This window comes from Salminus brasiliensis, chromosome 23, assembly GCF_030463535.1.
Source record: "Salminus brasiliensis chromosome 23, fSalBra1.hap2, whole genome shotgun sequence".
NCBI classification, from domain to species: domain Eukaryota; kingdom Metazoa; phylum Chordata; class Actinopteri; order Characiformes; family Bryconidae; genus Salminus; species Salminus brasiliensis.
Window position 1 is genome coordinate 10,832,332 of NC_132900.1, and position 25,362 is coordinate 10,857,693.

Sequence of the window (25,362 nt, forward strand, 5' to 3'; positions counted from 1 at the left end):
AGCCAATGTCAATAGAGAGCAAACACACGCAAATCACAGCTAAGACTTCATCACTCAGTCAGTCAACTAATGGCAGTCAAGCTAAACACGCTGAACACCTGGAGCATACCAGGGTAATGACATGACACAAACACACACACACACACACACACACACACACACACACTTGAAAACATGACCATACTGAAATCAATCATCATGTGTACATACACAAGGCCATGGATAAGCACAGCTTCAGTGTTCAGGATGGAAGTACCGTGCTATACAAGCTAAGCCTTTGCTATTGTTTGCTATGGAGCACCTACCCCACCCTAAAAGCCTTCCTCAAACAAGGTCAATGTCAAGTCATCTGTGAAAAGGCTGAAGCTGAAAAGCGGATGGCTTGTATAACAGGATAAATGATCCTGAACATACCTTAAAACCATGATGACCAAGATGAGATACAAACTGAGGCTTTGGGAATGTCCCTCACAGTTCCCTGATCTAAACGTCATAGAAAATCTGAGGACAGACCTTAAACAAGCAGGGCATGGAAGACCAATCCAAGAATAGCAGAACTAGAGGTCTTCTGCAAAGAGTGGGAAACACAACAGTGTGGAAGAGCACACTTAAAGCCAGGTTCACACTTTCAGAGTCGGCAGATCGATGTACCCTTCACGCTACACAATTTTCGGTCACAACATTTTTCATACTACCAGATTTCGACTTGCAGAGGCCCAGATATTAAATCTGCTAGATATTTATAGGGGGCTTGGGAGGGTCTCTCAAATCGGGTCTTTCAGCAGTGACCGAGTCAGCATTAAGCGAACGTCGATTTTGTCAGCAATCTTCACAGTCAGTGACTTCAAAATCAGGGCTAAAATTGAGAAGAAAAAAAAACTGAAATGATCATAAGGTGTTGAGTCAACATCTTAATATGGTCAAATTCCAAATATCAAATTCCAGTAGTCTTACTGATTTGCTTAAGGGTGTTGCAAAGGGTTCTTTGAGCGATGCCACAGAAGAACCTCTAAACTAATGAACAGATTTTTGTATTTTTGCATATCTTCTTTAAATCGCCTTTAAAGGCACTTTAATATACAATAATAGCCACGTTTTCATCAAAATGTTAAGAACAATCTCCATAATGAGACCCCATGTGACCTAGAGCACTACGTGAAGTGTTTTTGTGACCCCAAACCTGAAAAACTTAGATTTAGAGTTAGATTTAAGTTAGATTTTAACATTTTTTCATATTTTTTGTAAAAACCACAAATGTTTTGGTGCTTGAAATGGGTTTACCAGAGTCTTCGCTTTACAAAAGTAGTGGAATGTATGAATATAGTAGTTTACAAACAGTGTGAGGAAGAATGACGGCCACATGAATCCCAAATGATCTGAGCTGCAGTCTTACATATTTTTGCGCTGTGTAATCTCAAAGATATTAGTAGAAACATCAAGAAACATCGAATTAAACCAATAAATCAGACGGTTAAACCATATTCATCACACTGGCATCTCTTTTTATAAAAGTGGTACTTTATGGAACCAAAAATGGTTCTTCAATGCCAACTGTTAAAGAATCTTAGCAGCACCTTTCTTTTTAGGAGTATCGGATTGTCAGCTGTCAAGCACAATGGTTCTCCCTAAACTGTGAAATTTCCCTACAAACTGCAAAAACCCACTAAGTCTTAAATACTATAAATATGGTCTTCAGAGGACAGTCAGTTCTGGGTCTGGTTCTGTGTGTGTGGTCATATGTTTAGCTCCTTGTGCTCTCCACAAATGACCTTAGGATGATGGAAAACATGAAGATGTTGATATTGTGAAAACCTGTGGTGGGTGTCCACAAAAGAAGCAAGCATTTTCCACAGACGATGTTGCTTTTTATTATAAACAAAAAAAAAAGAAAAAAAGAAAAATCAAGAAATAAATAAAATCCATTTGGTCCCAGAGGTTACGGACAGGACTGGGTTATGTGTAGAGCAGCAGCACACCGACATCCATATAAATACCTCAGTAATATGCTGCAGTAATGCAGACATCAATGGGAAAAAGCCCACAGAGACAGGAATACAAACCTCAGCGTGTGCGTGTGTGTGTGTGTGTGTGTGTGTGTGTGTGTGTGTGTGTGTGTGTGTGTGTGTGCACGCATTCGTCTGTGTTCAGGCATGGGTGTGACAGGGAGATGAAGGCATGGGTGTATGTGTGTGTAGGCCGTATCTGTCTGTGCATTTGTGTGTGCTTGAGTGCAATCGATTTCGACAAAGAGCAACATGTCTTGATATTAGTTTGGCTTCACTGGCACACGAACAGATGAGGAGCAGTAATCAGAGCTCCGCTGAATGTTGTGGGTGGAGAAGATGACGGATGTGTGTTTGGATCGAGCAGGAACGATTGCAGCATCTTGTAAAGCGTCCGTCTCCGCCAGCTATGTCTTTCCGCGTCTCGCTTCGGTCGTGGGGACCGAGAACAGAGTGCCCGTCCAAAACATAAACACAAGAAATCACACTGGACCTCGGCTAAAGTCAACACCAGTCAGAAAACAGCCTGTTTTTGTAACAACACAAAATGAAGAAAGCAGGATAAGGGAGAGCCCTCGCAGCTGGGCTTAGAACTGTATCTTGATCAGAACATCTGCAGTACCTTTACTGTTACTCCTATAATATGGCTTAGTATTATTTTTTTAAAATAGCAATTTTATAATTTTTTTAATAGGTTATCCAATTTTTCACCCCAATTTGGACTGGCAATTACACCACCAGTACATACTCTTCCCTCACCCCCACACCCCCAATCGCATGCGATGCCCCAGACACTATTGAGTTGCCAGTGATGCAACATCACCGGGCAACCAACGCGTCTGGAGGGAAGCACCACATACCCGGCTTCGATGCACCAGCCAGCAGATGCCAGTGATGGCCAGCACCGGTGCGAAGTGATGGGGGGGGGGGGGGGGGGTGTCATCTACCCCCCCCTGTAGAGAGCAAAGTCAATAGTGCTTTTTTGGAGCCTCCGCTGCCGCTTGCTAGCAGCGTTACCGGGTATTCGAACCAGCGATCTTCTGATCATCTGCTGGACCACTCACTATGGATACAGAGACTGTAAAATTCTTCTAAACTTCAAATTAGCTAGTGTCTCACTTTAACCCCATTGACCTATCTCTACAGAAAGAGGGGAAAAGGAAGACACTAGCTAATTTGAAGTTATATATATTTACAGTTGAGAAAAACATTCATTTGCAATGTAGCGTAAAGCCCGTTGCACATTGGACCCACCGCCAACAATTTGAAGCCATTGTTTTCAATGGGGGCACGTACACCAGCACCGGCACTTCATGACTTTGAGCACTTTTCTGTTCCTCAACGTGCCACAATGTGCCACGCAGCATTTTGACGGTGCTACATTAAATGAAAGCCATATCGAGACACAGAACGCCTCTCATATCTCATATGACTGGGAATTCACACAGAGAAAGGCAGCCATTCTTTTAGTAAACAAACAAATGCTATGGCCAGGTTACCTCAGCTAATGTTACTGGTCTAGCCTTGTACATCTCGTACCTTTCAGCTCAAAAACAGCAGGTTCACAGTGGGTAAAAGATTACAGTGTAAAGATGCATGTATAATTGGATCTGAAATTACTTCATTAAGCTTGGTTTGCAGTCTAGTTTCACAGTATTTCTCATTGCTTATACTTTTGTCATATTTCCTCATTTTAGGAAACCTTATCCCAATCATCTATGGTGGGGTGTTTTCCTAGAGGAAACATCCTAGAGGAAACACTGTACCACCCTGTTATTTTGTACACTGTAATTAGTCACAGGTCTTACTGGACAGTCTTGCGTCCTCTCGGAGAGATGCACTGTTAGCAAGCTAAAGAGGTTAGTTTTTAGCTTTGCCCCAACTTGCTTTGGCTTTCTTACTGGTTAGGGTTAGGAACAGAAAGCATTTTTATGGCACTGTACTAAAGTTTGACATGGTCTCTCTGAGAAACAACAAGGGCAAGGGTTAAGACTTGTATGAACATTGATGAGGCATTTGGAAGGTGGAGAGACCTCCAAATGCTGAAAGACATGAAAAGGCATTAGGACACTGACGTATTTCTGCCGTTTCACAGAAATAGCTGTCTGGTCTGGTTTTGCCAATGTAGATGAATTATGTGGGGAGTGACGGTTCCAATATTTGAAACTGACGTGTTCATTTTCATTCATACAGGGGCTATAGATGAGCCTTACAATGACTGCGGGGCTGCCTGTGACACAGTTAGGTCTGATGTGACACTTTTATGACCAACTACTACTTTTGCTCAATTAATTCAATGACCCCTTGTTCCCCTGAAAGCAACCTCCCATGAATATGAACCGGCAATGGTGACCTTCCATGTTCTCTGAAGGAGTAAAGGGTAGGCCCATTACCTATTCAGTCACTGCCTGTCCATGTGTTTTGTAGTAAAATGGTAGTAGTGTAGTAAAATGTAGTAGTAACATGGGAGCAATAGTAAACCAATAAAGGATGTTCAGTTATTTCAGTTCAGATGCCATTTTCTTCTTTGCTGTATTTTATTGTAATCCTGTAAAAATATTATGTATTACTAAAATAATTGAGGTTCAATTTCAAAATTCATCATATTCAACATTTCTCGATGCACTCAGAAAAGTACTGAAGTGTTTTATGAATATTAACCATATTAACCACAGACGTTTATATTTTTAAGGTTTGGCATAGTAACATAAGAGGGTATATTTTTACATACTTACCAATTAATTTTCTCTCTTAGTTCATAAACAAGAGACAATATTACTGTAGATCTGGGGCAAAAATGTACTTTTGTTCCAGTGCTGCCACTAGCATACCTGCTATTTAATATATTTCATAAAAGATTAACAATTACATTCAAAAATTAAAACCGCTGTAGTTAAAATGGCATGTGTCATCCCCAATACACATTTGCTTGTGTCAAGTTTGGGATAGGCTGATGGTTGTCTATAATCCCACCGGACACTTGGGCTAAACCTAGCCAACAGGCTGCAATGAACAGGTCGGATGCGTTTTCTTCTTGGATTGGATTCGTGTTTAGACAAGCTGTCATCATGCAATTATTTTTTTTGGGAAGGCCAAGTACCAGTATGGTCCAAATCAAATCTGAAAAAAAGGAAACTATTTGGTTCTATGTAATTTTTCATTTTGCGGTTTGGCCCTGAAGAGTTGCGTATCCCTCCCCACAGTCCTTAATGTGGAAAAACCAAGTAAATAAATAAATAAAATGAGATCAAACTGCCTGTGTAGAAGCAGCCTTAGTAGCCAGATTGTCTGGGACTGCAGAATGTGGGTTGGAACAGTGCAAAACAGCCTAATAAGAGTCAGCAATATAGTCTCAGACCACGTTTACACCTGGTTACATCAAGTTTTGGCTGAGCCAAATAACCCACCCATTAATGAAACTCCCCCAAAACTCTCACTAGGAGGATGAGGTCAAGCACATGCCTCCTCTTTTACATCTGATGTCAGCCACTACCTCTTTTTAAACTGCTGCCAATGTACCATCACTACACAGCCACACGTGCTCTGAGGAAAGCGACGGCTCCCCAGCTCAGATACAACAGCCAACAGATGCCTATGTAGGCAAACATCACAATGCGACTGATGAGGGAAGAGAGTGGCATCTACCCCCCCAGAGAAAGCTTGGCCAGTTGTGCTCACTCAGGCTTTGGCTGCTGATGGCGAAGCAGCATGGCCATAGTGTCAACTGGAACTGGAGCTTCCTGTGTGCCACCATGTGTTGCCGAATGGAATCAAATCCTCACAGCAATGCTCTAAACTCTAGTAGAAAGCCCTCCTTGGACATTAGAGACAGTAATTCCGGAAGTAACTACTGGTTGCGGAAGAAACCGTGAATCCCATTAGTTCATTTTATTCACCATCACCTATTCTTTTCCTGCCATTACGCTCTCACATCCATCCATCCATCTCTCCATCACTCCATCCCCCTACCTGACCCCACTGCACAGATCTGCGCTTCAATTTTGTTAAGTGATGTCATGAGGCAGGGCCGTGACGAGAGGGAGGCCTTGTTTTACAGCCAAAAGGACAGAATTCAATTTACATGCCGCACTAATTTAAGACCAGCCTCAGCACACACACTGGGGTCGTATCAGGGAGATCGCAGCGTGTAAAACTCAGAAAGGGTCCCGTTATATAGTTGGCGGTTACTGTAGTTACGTCCTTGGCTGATGTCCAAAGACATCGAGGCACACAGGGGACTGGGGACACCTTGTGCCAAATGGCCGAAGCAGCACAGTGTTGAAAGACCTAAAAAGGATCTCAAATATAAAACCTTCTACACTGGGACAACAAAGAACGGCATTCCTGTGTTCATGAAGAATCTTAAACGTACATTTAAACATTTTAACATGTACCTATACTGTATGATCTTTTTGTATACACTGCATCTATACACACTATATCTGTATACACTGCATATACTTATACTGTACATACTGCATCTGTGTATATTGTATCTATATATACACACACACACACACAACATATACTGTATATGTATAGGTAACTGTATACACTGCAAATACTTATACTGCATATCCACTGTATCTGTGTATACTGTATCTACATATACTGCATCTTTATATATTGCATATACATATACTGTATCTACTATATTTATATACTGTACCTGTATACACTGCATATACTGTAGCTGTGTATATTGTATATAGATATACTGCACATGTGTACCTGTGTACACTGCATATACATATACTGTATGTATGTATACATGGCATACCCTGCATATACTGTATCTTATATTCTTGATTCATTCATTAACATATAGTGAAACGTCCATGTCAATCATTTAACCATTTACTTCTGTAACTTATTTATTAATATATTTTCCTTTATTTAATTTCTTATGTTTTTTTTTTCATTTTTGACACCCCAGCAGACTTGGTTTTCATATTCTGTTTTATAGTAGTATTTCATAGTTCTCATCATTAAGAGTTCTATACATATCCAAAAGTTGAAAGAACCAGTCAATATTTCTTCTGAAATCAGAGGTGTTAAAGGTGCTGTATATGATTTTAATCCAATACACTTTTTGTAAAATACAGCAATGTTTCCTCATGGTTCTCTAGCGCTCTGGTCTGTTTCAATGTTTGATAAATGTCCAGTGTTTGTACTCAGCCCTGGCTTTGGAAATGGGAAGCAAACAAAAATAGGCTCAAACTGAGAAACATCCCAATTCCAGCCAATCAGTAACAGAGGGTGTTCGTTCTCATGTACAGGATGGTGCACATGCTTATGCTACATTTTGACCGTCACACATTGTCAAGGAGAGATGGCCAAGAAACAGTCAAAATAGAGATGATCTGAGGAACAAAAGCTAAACAGAAGCTAAAAACTTTCATCATGTGGAAGACAAATTGGTGAGTTCCCCACAATCGTATACAGCCCCTTTAATATAGTTTCTACTACTGCTCCTGGGTGTAGGAGTACATGTCTTTCCAACCACTCATATGAAAATGATGTATTACTGGCTGAAGTCACAGCCATTGCCCCAGCTAGCATTGCGAGACCCAGGCACTACACCCAGTGTCCCAGTGGAAACGTTGGCCTCGTTTTTGTTCCTCCACCTCTGGTGAAAACCCCCCTGAAACACACCCAGCATAGCATGCTCTGCTAGCTCATTCAAAAACCATGGTCTGCCGACAGAAACCACATCCGCCCATTTCCAACTTGTTTGATATGAGTTAATGAAGCGTGAATGAAAAACGCATGGAAGACCATCAGAGAGAGGGAAAACAGGGCTGGAGTTCTCCTGTGGTCCACTCTTAAAATGAGCTGTTCCTTAGTAAAGACAATGGCTACATACTGTACATTCACCAATCACCCATAACATTACTACCACCTAACACTGACCGGTAAAGTGAAAAACATTGATGATTATCTACAGGGGCCTCTGTCAAGGGATATATTAGTCAGTTACAGAACATCTCCAAAGCACCAGGGAGGTCTTGTAGGAAGGGGGGGGGGGGTCTGGTATGCAGTGGTCAGTACCTACTAAAAGTGGTCCTTGAAAGAACAACCGGTGTACTGCTGACAGGGTTTTGGGGGCACCTAAGACTCATTGATGTAATCCATGGAGGCCCCACCTCACAAACAAGACTTCAGAGGGGAGAGAGAGAGAGAGAGAGAGAGAGAGAGAGAGAGAGAGAGAGAGAGCGAGAGAGAGCGAGAGAGAGCGAGAGAGAGAGAGAGAGAGAGAGAGAGAAAGCTGTGCTGCTTATTCAGTCAAGAGTAATTTAACACGCCAACTTTTGAGGCAACAACAAAAATAAATCTTAATACAGCTCCTAGCTCTTCCACTGAGTAAAGATACTACTTTTCAACCGTGTCCGTTTTGGCATGATGGCTCCTAATTTTTTTTACAGAGTATCACTGTATTTACATCGAAAATAAATAAATAAATAAATAAATACATAACGGTTATTGTAGGATACTGTAGGCTTTAAGCAATGTCTGTAGTTTACACCCACAAGTTTTTAAATATAAGAAGGCAAAGGTAAATAAAGGAGGGAATAAAAGAGTAAAGAGTAAAGTAATTCACAAATATACACATATACACATATACACATATGTATATTAAAAACAAATATTAAAAAAAAAATTATATCAGTTTCTTTGTTTCTTCTTCAGGGGAATTATCCAGCAGGCTTTGTTTCACTCAGTACACATTAACACACACACACAGACACACACACACGCCAGATGTGCAACCAAGCCAGATGCACTGAAATCCCTCTAAACAAAGCCGGGTTCAATTTAGCCATTTAAAATATTCATGATGGCATCTTACATACTGGAAATAAGGAAAACAACCTGAAAAAGCTCCTCTAGCATTACCCTCCCACCCATAGACACACACGCAAAAGCATTTTCTGATTTCCCAATATAGGCCCGACAATGATACCTACCTATACTGATATTCCAGCAAACTACACGTCTGAAACATCGCACACCTGCCGCGAACCATGTTGAGTGGTTAAGTAATCTCAAAAGTCTCCAAAGTGGGAATCCCCACCCCCCCCTCTCCTTCCGTGTGCCCAGAGCAGTGCAGCTGAGCGCATCCTTATACCGAGCACTCCAGCAGAATGTTAATGGAAGAGTGTGTATGTGTGAGAGAGAGAGAGAGAGAGAGAGACAGAGAGAGAGAGAATGCACATGCACATTACATACATACACATTATATATATATATATATATATATATATATATATATATATATATATATATATATATATATATATACATACATACACACACACACACACACACACACACTATATGTGTGTGTACTTTTGTCCATAAATTGTATATAATAATCCCCCTTACCTACTGGGTTAAAGCAGTACAGTAAAGCACAGTGTCATCAACTGATAAAAGGCAGAAACCATAACCAATGTAATCTGTTGAAAGCCAAAAATAACAAGCCTTGCAGAAGCTGAAAAGTTAAATCCATTAACTTAATGAATTCAGGTTAGTACGGAAGCTCACTTCCTGTCAGAAAGATGAGAAACGATCTCTTTCTAGAAGCAGTGTGTTGAATTTAACACAGTATCTATAATAATAATGACTTCTTTTCTCAAAACTTTTTGACTTCTATTATGTCGAAATTATGGCTTCAATTTCAGAATGTGGACTTAATATCCCAACATAATTACTTAATTATAATACAATAAGTTCTAAGAACATAGGACTTAAGCTTAGTAATTAGGACTTAATATCTTAGAATTATGGTTTACCTACTTAAAACTTTTACTTGCTATGTTGGAATTAATTTTTTTCCAGAATTTGCCGTTAATATCTCAAAATCATAACATAACTTCAACACAGAAACTCAAAGTTCAGAGAACATACAGCTTAGTTTTCAGGTTTTCAGATTTGGATTCATCTCATGTTTTTTTTTTCCATTTTACTGTAATATCTCAAAAGAATAACTTCAAGACTGTCTGTCAAAAGTTCTGAGAACATACTGTTGCTGTCGGACAAAAACCTTGTATTTCCAAAACGTCAACTTTAAAGAAGTAGGGGGAAAAAAACCTTCTTAACTTTTTTTTTTAAAGGTCAGTGTAGAAAGATTTTATTCCATTTATAAGTAATTCTTATTTATAAATAGAATAAAATTCGATATAATTCTTGGAGCCACAACTGCCAAATTCATATGTCAAAAAGTACTTTTTTTTTTTTTTGCATGAGAGTAGCGAAATGACTTTCAGAATTTGGACTTCTCAAAATAGTGCTTCATGTTTAAGACTTCAAGACTGGCTTACTGTGTTGAAACTACGATGTATTTAATACACTTCAAAATATCAAAACAGTGGCTTATTATCCTGCATAATAAGGATTGACTTTACTCATTAGTATGTCGTTATTTCATTTGAATAATTTGCGATCCAAAATCTTGAGGAAATAAGTCATTTGTTGGCATTCAGCAGTTTGCCAAAATAAATTATAAATTTGAGACAAAGTCAAAATCATAGGAAAATGCTTCTGACGGTCACAATTTTGAGAAAGTAGTTCATTTTTCTGAGGCAAATTGTCAAACCTTCCACATACACACCTGGAAAGTGGGCACATGAGTCACTACATCATGCAGTTTTCATCATGAGTTTTACACACATTTGTTATCTCTTCAAGTTTAGAATCTGCATAAAAAGTCTTCAACAAAACACGAGGAAGAAATAGCCCCACGCCTTCACCACTGCCAGTGATGACTTTGACTTTTTAAGGGTTAAGAAGTGAGCGTGCCGACTTTTGGTTTACAATGAGCTCTTCTTCTGACCCCGTTTCCAAGCTGCATCAGCGTCTTCCCAGAAACCAGTAAAACCCTCAAACCCTCCCCACAGCTGGCTACAAGTGGCTCCAGACCAAACTCCCACATTTTCCCTTTAGTGGTCATGCAGACAGCACAGCTGAAGGCTTGCAGTAATCGCTAACCACCAGAGACTGCATCGAAATGCTCCTGAAGCCAGATCTGCTAGCTCTTCTGCATTGCAGGCGAGGGGTTTGGGCCTTCAGCCTTCAGCTGTGGAGCTAAAGGTCAATCTCAGTTGGGGCTGATGGGCTTGGATCCAGAATCTATCATTTTTTAAATAGGTAACTAGGCAGGACATGTTTGGTATCGGAAGTTACTAAGATAATGTAGCTAAAGTAAGGTTTGCACCAAAGCAAATGAGCAGGAAATTACACTATTTGGACAAAAGTATTGAGACACCTGCTCATTCAGTGTTTCTTTGGAATGTAAGGACATTAACAATAATAATAGCAATAATATATATATTTTTTTAATTAAAAAAACAAAACAACACTGTCTCTACAGTCCGGGCAAGGCTTCTAGATTTTGGACCATTGCGATTTGGATTTGACTGCATTCAGCAACAACAGCATTAGTTAGGTCAGGATGTTGGATGATCACCACCCCACCTCATCCCCAACTCATCCCAAAAGCATTGGATGGATAATCATCAATCATTCCAGAGAACACAGTCCCACTGCTCAATACTGGGGCTTTATACCCCTTCAGCCCATGCCTGGCATTAGGTATGGTGCCAATATGTTCATATAGGTTTATCTGCTCCAGAGAGTCCTATTCTATTGGCGGTACTTCTCTACAGGGACTAGACACTGTGTGTGTGTGTTTGTGTGTTGGCACATCTGTGTCAGCAATGGGCGCAACTGAAAGTAGCTAAATGCCTTCATTAGAAAGGGTGTCCACAAACATTTGGGCATATAGTGGACATACCGTGTTGTCTTTTCACAGTATCTGGGTAATAAGCCACCCCGGTTTAATAGAATATAAAAAGTTTTGGAGATATTAGCAGGTCACCGTGTTGTTTAAACAGTCAACCCATGGGTTTATTTTTTCTTTTGATCTATTCTAAAGCAGAAACTACTATACATTTCTCTATAACTATTTAGTACTGCCTATTTTGTGGAGACCCACAGGGTTCTACTTTAGGGCCTATGAGGCTGATGGTTATTGGGACAGAAGAAGTGAAGAACTGAAGTGTGGGTCTAGGTAAAGGGGTTAAGGGACGATTTACGGAAGAAGTTAACCTCTTTGTTGCCAAGCAAAACTTAACCAGTGGATCAAAACTAGTAGGCTTAGAAATAAGATACAAACCAAGGAACCAAACTATATAAGGCAACAATGGCAAGAAGGGACTTGTATGGGGAGCCAACCTCTGGAAATGAACCATTACAGACAGGTTTCCTCATTGTACTATAATCAAATGCTTTTTTCTGGGCCTCCAGATAAGCCATAAAGTTGGGCTTCATCCCAAAAGTTACCATCCTGCTGCTTAGAGATGCAGAGGATTGAGAAGGCCTCTCCTTTCGAAGCAAAGGTCATACTACACTGCTTCGTTTTTAGGCATAACTGCAGAAAGCATGGTGGTAAAGAGAGCTTATCCGCTGTGTTTGGCTCGTCCTTGTAAACACATTTAATGATCGATTGACCATTAGAATCAGAACATACTGCCTGGTGAAACGTCTAGTAAAAGTCTGGCAAACACAGAACTTGGCCAAGGTTTTACCGCTCGTGTTTGTGACTCAGCTGTTCCAGCGCAGCGTGCTGGAGGTAAACTCAATTATTAATGGGTTTACGAGGCTCAACCGAATTCACCACCTCCTTCTTTCGCTTTCTTTTCCGAATTCCAGCGAAATGGGCGTTTGTGAGCAAGATGTTTTCCTCTCCTCCAGTTCTCTTCTTAAGAAGCTTAACTCGGACTCCTGAGGTTAACGAGAGGACGCGAGCACCACCAGGCCCAAAACTCACTCACTGTAAAGAGCATCTACAGCAAAATGAGAGATTAAACAGCTCCTGAGAGCTCTCACTACACTTCCCTCACGCTTTCTATTCTTCTTTCACCTATTCTCTTTCTCATCCCTCTCTCGCTATACCTCACCTGCATCCTTTCGGTCTCTCTCCCTCCCCGTCAGTCACTCTCCCGCCCTCCTTCTACCTTCTGTTTTCTTATCTTTCTGCTCCCTCTCTCGCTCTACCACACTTGCATCCTTCCTCTCTCCCTGTCGGTCACCCTGCCTCCGCTTCTTCTCTCCCTTCACCCCCCCCCCCCATTTCACGCCATCCATCCACCCACTTTTTTCTTTTCATCATCCTCCATCCTGTCCATCCACTTCAGTCTCGGTCTCAGTCTCCCTCTCTCTCTCTCTGAAAGTGTTTCTGACTATCTGTCTATGCTTTCTCTCCTACTTGACCACTGAGTACAGAGAGTTGGAAACACACAGATGTGTCTCTGTTCAGAAGGTAGTTCAAAAGTCTGTTCCCCTGACCTCGCGCTCTCCCTTCATCAGCTGTAAATGTGTCCTATAAGGCTAGCACAGCAGCTCGTGAGCGGTGTGGCGTGGGCCTCGGCATTGGGCTTTTTATGTGGCGGATGAAAATAGCAGTTAAAAGCAGAGGCCAGAACACTTTACAGCGATTCAAGAGGAGGAGGAGGTTTACACGTTTATACACAGAACACGACACAGCTTTACACATCAGAGCGAGGTGGTGTGTGTGTTCAGTGTTAAATATGGATGGCAGAATCTGGCAGCTGTTAGTGATTGATCAAACCGCCCTGTAAATCCAGTTACACACACACACACACACACATTCAACATGTACGCTCCTCCCCTCCACCGCTTGGATGGACAGACAAAGACAGTGAAGACAGATAAGTAGACAGACAGACCAATAGTCAGAAAAACAGAAAGACTAATATACAGTCAGATAGAAGGATGGACAGTGAGACATTGAGGCAGACAGAGAGACAGTTAGATAGACAGTCAGTCAGATGGACAGCCACACAGACAGACAGCTTAATGGGCAGTCAAGCAGACATATAGACAGTTAGATGGACAGTAAGACAGACAGACAGACATACCAATAGACAGTTAGCCCAGTGGCCAGTTAGATACAGTTAGATACTGTCAGCCAGATGGACAGACAGACAGACAGTTAGATGGACAGTAAGACAGATAATGATAAACTGTATTTACATAAACCAATAAGCAGACAGACTCCTATATTTCCGGTTTCCCTTTGTGTGTGATCTACCCCCCCCCCCTCACACCCTCCCTCCAAGACAGACAGAAAGAAGAGCAGATCCATCAAAGATGCTTTCCTCTGAAGGTCACCTTGACCAGTCATGCTTCTCTGTCCTCTGGCAGGGCAATGAATCACTGTTCTCACGTCCAGCCTCCACATGCTAAACCTGCTGGCATTCAGTTCCACACACTTACACACTAAACACACACTGTCGATCTGTTAGGATCAGCCCAAGATCACGTATTATCAACTCCGCTACAAACCTCAGCCGCTAAATCATGATGTTTCCATGGCATTCTCCTTCTTTCTTCATCTCTGAAGTGTTATATTAAGCAGAGGATTAAAGCATGATTCAGAAACTAGATAGCAACAGTGCTACTCAGCCTCGGCCATTAACCCCACGCTCACCCCTTTGACTGCTTTTGCAATTCGCTTTTAGCAGCAGCGCTAATGCCTGAGTCTCATCTAACTCTATTTTGGATGGTGCCTGTTCAGCTGCAGACACGCCGTGTATTTGAAACATCCTCACGGCTCTCTCCAGGGTACACTTTAGGTCAGTCAGGTGGTGTAAAGACTCTCGGCAGTGTGTCAGCCGGGATATCAACGCTAACTTTAACCGTGGTGAACCGTCGGTCAGTGCACAGACCACACAAACGCAAAGCAGACGAAACAGAACATACGCTTTGGCTTTGGCCAAGGCCGTGAATCAAGCTCTAGAACATCTGTGAGAAAGAAAAAAAAACCCTCATTCCTCTTCCTTTTATCCCCCCCCCCCTTCTCCAGGACATCAAAAGCTATGGCCTAGGTTTTGTGCTCCTGAAGGCTGATTACAGCGTAATGCTTCTGAACCAGCACTTATTTCTAGTTCTGAGAATGTAGTGGTGCAAGCCTTATTTTAACTGCTCATTACCAGCATGAATTACTTGACCAAGCTAGTGCCATGCTGATAGACCATCTTATCCATCAAACATGAAGTAACCCTCCTGACCAGCTAGATTACCAGGCTATGTTTTCACCTGGACCAGCTTTAGGGCTATTGATGACAGGGTTGTGGGTTTGATACCTGGGCTCAGCAAGCTGCCACTGTTGAGCAATTGAACAAAGCCACGGCAATGGCTGCCCACCACACTGGGCACGTGTGCTTGTGGTCACTGTGTGTGTATGTGTGTGTGTTCACAGTAGTGTGCATGTTCACTGCACTGATGGGTTAAAGGTGAAGGCTAAATTCCATCTTTGTGTCAGGCGTGTCCAAACCTTTGACTTGTACACTACAAAAATCTCACAGAAAAAGAACACAATTCAACCTTCAGTCCTTTAGCAAACCCACCCTTGACCATTACCTTCTCTTGACCCTCAGGGATACTGTGGACTAGTACCAGCAGCAGCTCCGAGTGTATGGCCTGCGTAGCTATTAGCTTGCTGGACTACGCGGTGAGCTGCAACACTACAAGCTGTTAGTACCAGAAACAGAGAAGGGCAGACCATGGGTCACAGACCTAATAGCAGCTATTATACTGCACTGTCTCAGTTTTTAGACATCCCCATTATGGCCTTGTTGTGCTAACAGTGCCTCTGCACTCACAGCCACGGGTCAGTAACTATTACAGCTCTGAAACCCCAAGAATGGCTTGATCAAGCGTCCCAAACATCAGTCCTGGAGAGCCTTAGCTTTAGCACAGCTAATGTAAATGATGCCAATTAGCCACTACATAATCTACAAGCCTATAAGAGGCTATTATAAAAGGTCATTCTTGAATGCTAACAACAAGAATACTCAATATACTGTATGGACAAAAGTATTGGGACACCTGCTCGTTCATTGTTTCATCGGAAATCAAGAGTATTGAAAAAGACTTTATCCTGCTGTTTTTGGACAAACTGTCTGTACTGTCCAGGAAAGGCTTTCTACTACATTGTGGATTTGATTGCATTCAGCTTCAATAGGATGAGGTCAGGATGTTGGATGATCACTGCCCTCATTATTGGCTCTCTACGCCCCTCTAGCCCAAAAAGTTAATGTTTTATCTGCTCCAGAGAGTCCTATTCTATTGGCAATACTTCTCTTCTACAGGGACTAGACAAACTGTGTGCTTAGTAGCTGGAAAAGAGATAAACACCCATTCTCAGAGTGTGACAATCATTAACACATGAAGGTTACACAAGAATGTGATGTGTCCAGTGAGTAAGCTTGGAGAATGTGCTTTTAAACACATACCAGCCACTTGGCAAAATCCATCCTTAAATAGAAATTAAATACAATTGTAAAAATAATAATAATAACAACAACAGTTTAAAAAAATCAGCTCAAGTCAAATACAGCTAAATAAAATCCACCATTAAAAGGACTGTAGCTCTTCTGTTTATGAACAAACTGTGTTAGTTAGGAACCAGCCTTTCATCAGTGGTCCATTTATGACCAAATCGCTACTCTCGGCCAGATATTTTTGGGTGCTGAGCTACTCTCATCCTAGTGGGTTGAAGTAGAGGGTAGGTGTTTCTGATGAAGTGGATGCTGAGGATATGCTAAGTTGCATTTGCACGCTCCACTTTTCAGACCACAGAGAAAACAGAGGCGTCCCTGACCACAGAAAAGAAAGATATGCTGCCTAGCTCAAGGACCACCGCAAGCTTTCATGTCTTCTTCTGAGGAGCATTTTATAACCACTAGCATTAATTAGGAATATTTTGCACTTAATAATCCATAAAACAAAACACTCCTAAACTCCTCATTGCTAACTCATTCTCTTTGTCCTTCTCCTCGGAAGCCTGGGAACATGTTTAAGGCCTACACTGAGCTACAGAGTGAGGTGTAAATTCCACCAAGGGTGGAGATGTTTCAGTCCATATGCTAAAGCTTCTCTTTCTGTTTGATCTGGGGTCAGTGCAGCAGTGGGAAGAGGTTGAGAAGACCACGGGGAGGTTCAGGTTTTACAACTGCAAGCTTACAGCTCTCAGCTTTGACATAAGCCTATCGGTTCTAGATATTATACGTACACTCGTGTCTATGTAAAATGATGGGGTAAACTAGATTATGGGTACAGAACGAGCGGTTAGAGATGGCACGATACCACCTAGTCTGTTACCCTACTGAAGAATCCAGCTTCTGCTGGTAGCTGGTTTCAAACTGTCTGAGCTGGTCCTTAAAGGTCAAGGACGTTGAAAGGTTAGTCATCCAGATGAAAACTTACCCTAAGCTCTCAACCAGCATCATTTATGTCACATAACACACCAGCACGGTCATGCCAGTCATACCAGTCATGCTTCACCAGTGTTATCTTGTTAGACAGGCAGGTCAACCGGCATGATGATGCTGGTCATGTTGGTCGACCAGCATGGTCAAGCTTGGTCAAGCTTGGTCATACTGGTTGTCTAACCTGTTCAGGTAAACCATCTAACTCAAACAAAAACATACCATAAGCTGGTCAAAAACAAAGCTGGTCAACCAGCTTAAACCAGGCTGTTTTCAGCAGGGTACTCGGCCCTTAACATAATAAAAACTCTACTGTATTGGAAGGTCCTGAAGCTCCAAGGCCATGTTTCTCGCTCACTATACAGAACAGCTGCCTCACTCACCCACTTTTAAGCTCTCTTAAGCCTCTCAAAATAATGCAACTAGTTTTAAAAGGCTAATAAAACACATTAATACTACTGCAATGTACTGTACTGCAGACAAGTTTAGCGATCACTATAAGAAGTTAGGCATAGCAACTTCGCTAGCCAAGGCTGTATGGGTGACGTTTTTGCTCTGTAGCCAACAAGCTGACTGCAAACACTAGCTTTTTCCATAATTTTCATGCAATTTGAAGTTACTAGCAGTACCAGTTTTAGCAGTCAGAGTAATTAAATATCAAGTTAACAGAAAAAGAGAACGTTTTGTTGGCTTTGCTTTCTGATTCTGGGGTTCTGCTCTCCCATTGCGCTAAGGTGATGGCCAAAAATAAAAAAAAACAAGGCACCCTTGATTTCACCTTGGCTTTCTGTGAATAGATTAATTCAAGTTTAAATAAGACAAAACTGACTTGGCAACTAACACCGTTGTGCAGATTACAGTGGAAAAGAGGTCATCAGCAAAAAGACTAACGATAACTGGATCATTTTGACGCTATCCGGTCTCTTGTTACAGATCGGGGAGTTTCTTATAAGGCAGGATTTGCTACATTATAAAATAATAAGTCCGATTAATTACACTCCGATATCCCATCCAGCATATTTTGCTAACATCGGCCTAATTCGGATACCAGATATCGTGACGGTTGGTTATTTGTCCTTTTTGATACTGTCGGGCCATAGAGGGAGTTCTTTTGTGAAGCCAGTTGTTAGATACAGAACCATGATGATGTTGAGAACCAGATAAATGCTTAATATGGTGAAATGATTCTATGTCTGTCATCTATGATAAAGAATCTGTTGTTCACGGTTCTTGAACCTATATGTGGTTCTATATAGCCATTCTCTACATGCTGATTTTCAACTGACCTATAAAGACTGAATTACTTTCTTTACTGTTTACCATTAGGCTTAATGAGCACTGATTAGTAAAGCAGGGCCGCTTGCATGATGACAATGTACAGGATCACTTGTGTTTTTATTTTGTCTAATGTAATTGTTTTGAAGGCTTCCTTCTCCATCGTTTACCATTAAATTATATTGGGATATTTTGAAAGCCTCAATAAATTTCTCATTGCTTGGACTTCATTAAAAACATCCCAATTACTTGATTAATCGGCAACCCCAGATGGTGGTGGCGAAAGGGATTATAACATTAAAGCAACACAGATAAAACCCAAGTCTCAGATCACCTCCGAGCTCCAGATATTTTACTTCATCCATTCAACTTTCACTGATCCACCAATACAGCAGACTCATGCATGAATGGCTAAGTGTGTCTGCATACTGTGTGGCGAGAAACCGACAACTACTCTGTTGATATCCCTGGTAAAATTAAGCACACATTCAATACAAAATCTCATGAGGTCATCGCAAATACAAACAATACAAACAAATCCTCAAAAATTATACATCCATTATACATAGAGGCCTGTCAAGGGATGGTACGCTTTGGAGCAGCTTTTCATGACACTAAGGTCACCATGCCCTATGCCAAGCAATGCAGCATTGGGTTGCAAAGCATTTACATTTAAGGCATTTAGCAGACGGGCTTATCCAGAGCAACTTACAAAAGTGCTTTGCTATTTACTCAAGAATAACCTCAGCTAGTTTGAATAGACTAGAAGTCAAAGATACCTCTAAGCTCAGACACTACTAAACACAAGTCAATATGGAAACCATAATACTCTACACTCCGCCCGAGTGCTCTCGGAAGAGGTGGGTCTACAGTCTGCGTATGAAGACAGAGAGTGACTCAGGAGGACTCATGGATCCTAAAGGATGGAGGTTCAGGCAGAGCCTTACTTGAAGCTCAAAGGGCTCTTGGTGCAGATCGGCTTTTGACCATTGCTATCACATACGGAGGGGCTGGTCCATTTATAGCTTTGTAGGCCAGCACCAGGGTTTTGAATCTGATGCGGGCAGCAGCTACAGGATACATGGCTAAACTTGGATAAGTTGCAGGGGCCTGATGGTGCAGTGGAACTGTGTTTTCTAAAAGTGATGGAGCTCCATCTGATTCCTTTGAACTAGTCCTCCAGCATCAGCACCGGACCTCACACATGCTCCTGGATGTTCCAGCAATGTTCCAACATCTAGTGTTCCCAGAATTCTTCCTAGAAGGATAGAGCCAGTGACTGCAGCAAAAAGGGGGTGAGCCCAATTAACATCCTCGATTTCAGAAGAAAGGCTGGATGAGCCGATCTGAGAAAGTATAATTTAATAGAACAATCTAAACATTAATGAAATCAAAATTGATAAAGTATATTAATTCCAGACTAAAAAAAAGAGATTACACATTAAAACAATCCCAAAATGAGGATGTTCGTCTGTGTTCCAGCCTTGGTAACACTCTTTTGGACATGAAGCAGGTCATAAAACCGTCTGATTCCAGCATTAATGTGTCTGACTGATATACGCTTGCTGCTTAATCAGTTTGATTGAATGCATTTCCAGGAGTGCAGGCTTCATGCTGTGACAGTACAGTGGAGGATGATGCTTTTACAGCCTTAATAATTTCATGCTGTAAGTGTCTGCCAGTTAATGGCTGATTTGTAACCTATATTTCAGAGTAGATCGTGGGCTTGCTGGAATCAACATGCACGGCACATTGGAGGTAGATTGGTATTGACCCAGCAGGGCTACAGCAAAAAGGCTCATTTGTGCTCAAAGTAAAATACGGATATGGCTACGGACGGATACGGTCCATACTTTGCATTAATTTCGACTGCAATACGGCCGGACAGGAGCATTACCACTGGAAATTGTGGGGGCAGTGTAGTCAATAGTTAAAGTAAGACACCGCTTGTCTAGTTCCTGTAGAGACTAGACAAACCTATTGGCACCATGCCTAACTATGGGTGTGGTCTAGAGGGGTATAAAGCCCCCAGCAGTGCGCTGTGGAGCAGCGGAACTGTATTCTCTGGAATGATCCCATGTCTAATGAATGCATTCAGCCACTTTAAGTTGCACCCATTGCTGACACATTACTGCCAATAGAATAGAACTCTCTGGAGCAGATAAACACAAACCTATTGGCACTGTGCCTAACGATGGGTGTGGTCTAGAGGGGTATAAAACCCCCAGCATTGCCCTGTGAAACAGTGGAACTGTGTTCTCTGGAATGATGGTGCTTCATCCAGTACTTTTGGGATGAGTTAAGCTTCAAACTCTAGCAGAAAGCCTCCCCTACCAGTAAAGACAGTTACTCCAACAAAACACAATTTATTGATTTGTAGGAAACAATGAATAAGCAGGTGTCCTAATACTTTTGTCCATTTATTTTTTTTTTAGATACAGTGACTTGTTAGCAAGTGATAATGTACAGATGATAGCAAGTGATCATTTAGCCACCATGGTCAATACATATGCAGTGGCAAGCAAAAGTATGGGCACCTTAGTCAACTATTAAAAATGAATACTGCATTTCTATTTCAGGAAACTTTAATAAATTGAATAGAAATCCCAGTACAAGAAAAAAAAAACAAGAGAAAATAAGATCTTTAGAAGACAAAAGAGGGAAGAACGGATTCAATTAAATACCAGAAAACCCTGGAAATAAACGTCACACCTGTAAAAAGTTTTTTTTCAGCAGGATAACAATCCTAAACCCAACTCAAAATTCAAGCTGGAGCTAGTTTTGCCATGGCCCTCACAGTCTCCGGACCAAAACATCATCGGACATCTGTGGCTAGGCTTCAGAAAAGCAGTGAATGCAAGATGACCCCAGAATCTGACAGAACTAGAGGTCTTCTGCAAGGAAGAATGGGTGGAAATCCCACAAATAAGAACTAAAAGCATCTACAAGCTGTGATACTTGCTAAATTGGGTGTTACTAAATCTTGATTCCGGTCATGCAGGGTGCCCAAACGTTTGCCTTAGGCCCTTCTCCTTATTTGTTTTTTTTTTTCAAAAAAAATGTATCATGCAAACGTGTGGTAATTTTGTGTTTTTTGTCCTATGCATTGTTCTGCATTGTCCTCACTAATCGTCTTGAACCAGGAACAGCAGTTGTCCATTACTGCAGTAATGCGTCTTGTAACTTAGCAGGTGATCTCCTGAGAATGGCCAAAATCAATGAGTCGGAAAGCTGTGTGTTTAGCAACAGTATTCCAGGAGTATATTGTGCGTGCTGAATGGTTCCCGGGGCTGTAAGAGGGATAAGCAGGTGTTTGCGAGAGGAAGCTGTTCTAATCTCAATGGCTGTCCATTATATATATAAAAAAAAAGAAACACCATCATCATCATCTGTAGTGCAGCGCAAGAGCAATTCACTCAACGCCAAGCACAGCTTCATAGTCGCTTTCTAACAGCTGTTTGTAAATAAGCATTCGCTCTACTTGCTTCTGTGTTTCCTGTGCAGATTTAAATTCCAGGCAGCTCCTCTCCTCGGCATGAACACACACATGCACATGCACGCGCACACACACGCGCGCGCGCTCGCTCACAGAGCAGTGGTCTGTGTTCTCTCGGACAGACCATGGAAGTAGCTGACGAGGAAGAACATGCACGCAACCTCCAGAAAATCGGTTTGCCAGTGTGTCTTGAGCACACAGACACAGACACACGCGCGCGCGCGCACACACACACACACACACACACATATAATGACTGACATCACCAGCAGGACCAGACTGTGTTTAACATCCCTGCCAATTGGCAGCCTAAACAAGGGCACTAAAACAAGGACAGTGTTTTCAACATGCATCAGTATATCCATCACCACATTAGTGGCCCTAATGTGAAATTAAAGGGTCTGTATCTGACATTTATTCATCCCGCTGTCCCCCGTTTATGTACTAAAATACAAAATAGTAATTTTTGCCACTGTCATTTTCCAACCTCTATTTGGTTAAAAAATAAAATAAATAATAATAATAATAATAATAATAATAATAATAAATCAAAATATATTTTTGTGTTACTGTGCCTTTAAGACTGGTATATCTAAATGTCCTCTGTTCTGACTGGCCGCCCAACATTTCTGCCCTGACCACTTTTCAAATGAGGAGTAAAGTCCTGATCACTTCAACTGGAATGGGCCTTAGGTTAGCTTAGCTTCACACTCACTTGGGTGGAAATGCATATGTAAAGGAGTTGGGTTTCGTGACGAAAACAGCAAATTCATAATGGGCTATTTTTTGTGGCGTCTTTTTAAAATAAGTAGAGTGAAGAGGCTTGGGAGTGAATGGTAGCCTATGTTTTGATGCTTTATCAAAAAAAAAAAAAAAAAAAAAAAAAAAAAAAGAGGAAACTGGTTTTCTATGATATCGGCTCTTTAAAATAATAATAATAATTATTATTATTCTTAAACGATGGAAATGTTGAAGAAATAAAATTCCCAACCATTGCTGCTTCACTAGAGCACAGAAACTTGTCAGTTGGAAGCTTACTGCCCCGCCAACCTCAAGCATTCCCTCACTAACCTCTGGGTGTTTTGGGCAAATTACAGGCGTTTACAGTCTAACAAAAGCATATTTCGCTCCAAATTACAAAGCCTGAGTTCTACCCAAGTCACGTGGAAGTGTCAAGCGTTCACCCATGTGTTTTGACGTACTGCATCACAGTCATAACAATTTTTTGCCCATATTGTGCAGTCCTGCTGCTCTGAGGCCTAAGGTTTAGCATACATTTGAAAGAAAGGCCATCATTAACCGGCTAGAATAAGCAGGCCAAGTGAGCAAACCTAATTCCTGCAAATCTGCTGGGAGGGCACGTGAGGCCAAAGATGAAACCAGCATTTAAAAAGGCAACAAAAAATAAAAAAGTAGAACTTCTCTACAGTGGCCGTGATTTATTATTTAAAGAAACCTTGGAATCAGTGAAACTGAATAGTAGAAAGGTTCAGGCTCTTGCCCTGCCGAATAAATTATTCAATGTTTTCATTATCACTTAATATAGAACATCCATGACTATAATCCATCTCAATACAGCCGTAATCTCTGAGATAGGCCTGCAGCAATCCTGAAACATCCATGTCATCACTTCCAGTAATAAAAAGAACAACCCCTAATGGTGGGAGACTGATTTAATCTGCAGGCTGAAGCTTCCGTTTCCTTTAAAGGCCTACAGCAACACCAACACATCCATACCACCACTTTCAATACTGAAGGAATTCATAAAGGCTGCAAATTGGTGCAGAGAGATTAGGTCATAATCTGTTCCACTGGCCTGTGCCAATGCTAAAAAAAGCCATCCTGTCATTTTAAATATGGAAAGGCTCAATTCATAATGGTTGGAAACTATTTAAATCTTTCCAAAACCAATTTACAGTTATAATATCTTCCCCCGAATCCATTTCAACAGAAACAGCCTTACTACCACTTCACACAGCTGTATACTAATGGTAAAAAATCATCATAATCATAATCCATACTGCTATAAATATACTGAAAAAATAATGGTCATCATTTTTCCATACACTTATTATATAGCACTAAGGCACCCATTTCTTTACTCTGATCACTGAAAAGCTCAATTCATACTGGTCTGGTTAAATGTGCAATTATAACATTTCCCATAGTGCTACAGCTATAATGATACATAGGATCCCTTTGAATATCGAAAAAGTACAGTTCATAATGGATGAAAACAGCTTAAATCTGCAGGTAGAACCAATTTTATATGCCTCTGAAGTACTGAAATACCCACTAACAATACTCCTTAACTCCCTAAAGCAGCAATCTGCAGTCATAATCTTTTTCATAGGCAAATAGCTATAAATGATCCATATTAAAAACATAAATACAGAAATTCATACAATTCATACTGATTAAAAACTGTGAAATATGCAAATCACAGCATTTCCCATAATCATACAGCTATAATGATCCATACTACCCATATGAATGCTAAGAAGCTAAATTCATAATAAATGAAAACCGTCCAAATCTGCAATCATAAAATTTCCCATAGCCTTATAGCTATGATGATCCATGGTTACCACTTTGCATATTAAAAGTGTCGTTCATAATGCATAAAAACTTGCTTAAATCTGCAGTTAGATCCAATTCCTTACACTCAAGCAGGTCTTCATCTTTTTTATAGGCATACACCTATAATAAATATCAGATCAAAAATATAAAACTAGAAAAATATATAATTCATACTGGTGGAACAAAACTGTTTAAATCTGCAATTATAGCATCATTTCCCACAGAAATACAGCCACAATGAACCATACTACAAACATGAATAATAATTTAAAAAATAATAGTAATCACAATTCATACTGGTTGAGCAAAAACTGTTTAAATCTGCAATCATAACTTCATCATAATTTCCCATAACACCTAGCCATAAATATCCATGATACCACTTTGCATATTAAAAAGTGCCATTCATAATGCATGAAAACTGCTTAAATCTGCAGCAGATCCAATTCCATAGATTTGAGCAGTGCTGAAATGCCCACTTTAAACTCTCTAAATCAGCAATCTGCAGTCATCGTCTTTCCCATAGGCTATAATGATCCATACCACCAAGACAAACACTGAAAAGCTCAATTCATACTGGATAAACATCTGCAATCACAACATTTCCCATAATCCTATAGCTATAATCATCCATGAGACCACTTTGAATATTGAATAGTGTCATTCATAATAGATGACAACTGCTAAGATCTGCATCACTACTGATAGGAAT

General features: G+C 40.9%; 1 protein-coding gene across 1 annotated transcript in view; it reads right to left on the reverse strand.

Moving 5' to 3' along the window:
* gpc1b (glypican 1b) overlaps positions 1 to 25,362 on the reverse strand; it is a 109,459-nt gene that overhangs the window by 83,181 nt on the left and 916 nt on the right. The gene's annotated exons all lie outside the window — the stretch shown is intronic.